General features: G+C 23.2%; 1 protein-coding gene across 1 annotated transcript in view; it reads left to right on the top strand.

Moving 5' to 3' along the window:
• The window catches only part of LOC119572531, a 137,710-nt gene that overhangs the window by 104,223 nt on the left and 28,487 nt on the right, over positions 1 to 5,000 (top strand). The gene's annotated exons all lie outside the window — the stretch shown is intronic.

Below are 5,000 nucleotides of genomic sequence, written 5' to 3'. Positions count from 1 at the left end.
AGCCTATGCTGTTGGTGTTATCGGTATTAATTTCTTTTTATCATTATATTCATTATAAGAGTTTTTTTTATTATTATTATGACTACAAATTCCTGGAGAGGTAACGCGCCGGAAGAAAATAAATTTGAATCATAATCATATAAGCATTAAAGGTTAAGTTTATGATAATAATAGTAATAACAAAAATGAACAGCGAAATTATAATGATTACGAGCATAAAAAAATATCCGTTTTGATGTCAAGATTAACGACAGAATTGAACTTTCATCCTTGAATTTAATTTCACTGACTACCTATTACAGGAAATTAAAATTGCTGAACAGAAATATTCAATAAATCAAAGCAATATAGATTTTATCCGTATAATAAAAACGACCTAAGAAAAAAATAAATAAACAGAAACACACCAACTTTGTATTCAACGGAATCACAAAGCAATGATAAAGTTTCCCAGGTTATAATCATGCGTTGAAATCTGAACCAATATTTATTACATATACCTTATAAAATACTGGTTTTCCTCTCACAGGGAAATGCATACAGTAATAACGCGAGATGGAATTAAAGACTATTTCCTTTTTTAATTATGACCTGCATTCAATTTTGTTATTATTGTTCGCGGTAACGCTGAAGGTGATCGTAATGGAAATCCAGATAATATGCATAACGATAATGATAAAATGGGTAACGGAATAATATGACTATTTTGCCGTTTCTGTTACGCACATAGCAGTGATAACAGCAATTATGATCGAGGAAACCATATGATATCAATAATCATTAGAGATGATCATGAATATGTTAATGATGATGACGGTGATGATAATTATATTGATGGTGATGCTGATAAAGATGATAATGATCATGATAAAGATAATAATAATAAAGATAGCAATGATAGCAATAGTAATAATAATAGTGATAACAATTAAAATAACATTAAAATAATAATGATAATGTTCTAGTTCCATTATTGGTGTTATTATTATGGCTCTTTTCATTATCATCGTTTTGTTGTTTTTGTTATCATTATCATTATTAATATTATTATTATATTATCATTATCATCATCTTCTTCTTCATCATCATCATCATCATCATCATCATCATCATCATCATCATCATCATCATCATCATCATCATCATCATCATCATCATCATCATCTTTATTATATTATTACTATTATCATTGTTATCATTACTATTATTATTATTATTATTATTATTATTATTATTATTATTATTATTATTATTATTATTATTATTATCATTATTATTATTAACATAATTGTCATTATTATTATGATAGCTTTATCATTATTATCATTATTATTATCATCATTGTTATTTCTATTATCATAATAAATATTATTGTTATTATCATCTTTATTATCATTACTATTATGTTGTCGTTGGTGTTATTATCAATACTATCATTATTACTATCATTTTTACCATTATTATTATTATTATTATTATTATTATTATTATTATTGTTATTATTATTATTACTATCATCATCATTATCATCACCATTATCATTATTAGCATAATTAGGATGATTAATATATATAATTAATATATTATTAAATAATTATGATAATTATTACTACTACTACTTGCGATAATAATAATATTATTATTATTATAATTATTATTATTGTTATTCTTTTTAATCATAGCTATCATTACTGTAATTATTATCAATACTGATATTAATAACTTTACTTCTATTATCATCGTAATTATTGTCAATGTTATTATATTATTATTATTATTATTATTATGCATATTCTTACTATTATTATTAATACAATTAGTGTTATTGTTATCATTATTATTGTTGATCTCATTTCTACTATTATTATTATTATAATTATCATTAACATTATTATTATTATTATTATCATTACTATTATTATTATTATTATCATAATTATCATTATTAATATCATTAATGTTATTAGTATTTTTATTATTTTTATCACTATAATTATTGTTATTTTTCATAAATTGTTATACCTATAATAATAATAATAATAATAATAATAATGATAATAAAAATAATAATAATAATAATTAATAATAATAATAATAATAATAATGATAATAATAATAATAATAATGATAACAACAACAACAATAATAATAATAATAATAATAATAATAATAATAATGATGATAATGATAATGATAATAATAACAATAATAATAATAATCATTATCATTATTATCATTATAATTATTATTATTTTATTATTATTATCATCATTATCGTTATTATTATTATTATTATTATTATTATTATTATTATTATTATTGTTATTATTATTATTATTATTATTATATTGTTAATATCATTATCATCATTATTATTTTTATTATTATTATGATTGATGATATTATTATTGTTGTTGTGTGCTGTTGTCGTTGGTGGTTAAATTTTTTTTCATTTTCATGACTTTTATTATCATTAACTTCATTATCAATAAAAAAAAAAAAAAAAAAAAAAAAAAAAAAAAAAATAATAATAATAATAATAATAATAAAAATAAGAATAATAAGAATAGTTATTATAATAATAATAATAATAATAATAATAATAATAATAATAATAATTATTATTATTATTATTATTATTATTGCTTTTATTGCAGTGGATAAATCAAACTCCGTAGAGTTAGAGATGTTGGTTTGGTAGCGTGTTACCCAACTACAGGTAATGTCCATGTGGGTTTGGCGTATTTTGAGGATGACTCTCGGCTGATTTGAAAGTGATCCCATAGTCACAATAAAAAGAATAAAATAATGACATCACTGGCTGACTAAAAAGGCAACATAAAAAGAGCATCCATATTATACATTTATTACGCGCAAATCGAACATAACCAATACACAAGACAACACACCATACACTTCCTTGAAACAACAGAGGCAACCCGCCATAGCACGAGAAGCACCAGTTAGCCAGCTAATAATCCAACGATCTGTCACCACACAAAATAAAAGCCTCTCCCTCCTGACCGACATGGCTTGACCTTTTATACTGGGGCTTCCCGCAATTGGTGAGGTTTTTACCCATAATGCTTTTCATTTTATTTATGAAATAGTGTATGGTGCGGTTAAAACAAGTTTAAATATACACAAAATAAAAAGAATAATAAAACTATACAATAAATGGGTACATAAAATAAATAAAAGTGAAAGAAAGGGGGAAACGGGAAAATACGAAGAGAGAAACGAGTGAGAAACAAAACCAAGGTGAATTAGTCGAAGGCAAAAAGACAAGAATAAGGCAAGGTAAGTATAAAACATAAGGTAAGTAGTGTATAAGTAGTTTTACGTGCAGTAGAAATAGTGTAGATGTATATATAGATCACGGACCAATGGGAAAGGTAAGTCAGAGGGTATAAAAACACAGGTTCATTCTTATTAAAAAAAGGAAAACAGCAAAGCAAAGCTGTCTTGGAGAGTCCGTAGAGTTACTTTTCAGATCCGTAAATGTCAGGGGAACATTATTATCATTATTAATATTATTACTTTAATTATTATTATTATTATTATTATTATTATTATTATTATTATTATTATTATTATTATTATTATTATTATTATTATTATTATTATTATTATTATTATTATTATTATTATCATTATTAATATCATTAATGTTATTAGTATTTTTATTATTTTTATCACTATAATTATTGTTATTTTTCATAAATTGTTATACCTATATAATAATAATAATAATAATAATAATAATAATAATAATAATAATAATAATAATAATAATAATAATAATAATAATAATAATAGTAATAATAATAATAATAATGATAACAATAATAATAATAGTAATAATAATAGTAATAATAATAATAATAATAGTAATAATAATAATAATAATAATAATAATAATTATTATTATTATTATTATTGTTATTATTGCAGTGGATAAATCAAACTCCGTAGAGTTAGAGATGTTAGTTTGGTAGCGTGTTACCCAACTACAGGTAATGTCCATGTGGGTTTGGCGTATTTTGAGGATGACTCTCGGCTGATTTGAAAGTGATCCCGTAGTCACAATAAAAAGAATAAAATAATGACATCACTGGCTGACTAAAAAGGCAACATAAAAAGAGCATCCATATTATACATTTATTACGCGCAAATCGAACATAACCAATACACAAGACAACACACCATACACTTCCTTGAAACAACAGAGGCAACCCGCCACAGCACGAGAAGCACCAGTTAGCCAGCTAATAATCCAACGATCTGTCACCACACAAAATAAAAGCCTCTCCCTCCTGACCGACATGGCTTGACCTTTTATACTGGGGCTTCCCGCAATTGGTGAGGTTTTTACCCATAATGTTTTTCATTTTATTTATGAAATAGTGTATGGTGCGGTTAAAACAAGTTTAAATATACACAAAATAAAAAGAATAATAAACTATACAATAAATGGGTACATAAAATAAATAAAAGTGAAAGAAAGAGGGAAAGGGCAAATACGAAGAGAGAAACGAGTGAGAAACAAAACCAAGGTGAATTAGTCGAAGGCAAAAAGACAAGAATAAGGCAAGGTAAGTATAAAACATAAGGTAAGTAGTGTATAAGTAGTGTTACGTGCAGTAGAAATAGTGTAGATGTATATGTAGATCACGGACCAATGGGAAAGGTAAGTCAGAGGGTATAAAAACACAGGTTCATTCTTATTAAAAAAATATAAACAGATAAGCAAAGCTATCTTGGAGAGTCCGTAGAGTTACTTTTCAGATCCGTAAATGTCAGGGGAACATTATTTTCATTATTAATATTTTTACTTTAATTATTATTATTATTATTATTATTATTATTATTATCATTATTATTATTATTATCATTATTATTATTATTATTATTATCATTATTACTATTATTATTATTATATTATCATTATCATTATCATTATTATTGTTATTATTATTATTATTATTATTATTATTATT

Source organism: Penaeus monodon, chromosome 1, assembly GCF_015228065.2.
Source record: "Penaeus monodon isolate SGIC_2016 chromosome 1, NSTDA_Pmon_1, whole genome shotgun sequence".
NCBI classification, from domain to species: domain Eukaryota; kingdom Metazoa; phylum Arthropoda; class Malacostraca; order Decapoda; family Penaeidae; genus Penaeus; species Penaeus monodon.
The sequence above is the reverse complement of the archived record's forward strand: the minus strand, read 5'-3'. Positions and strand labels throughout refer to the sequence as shown.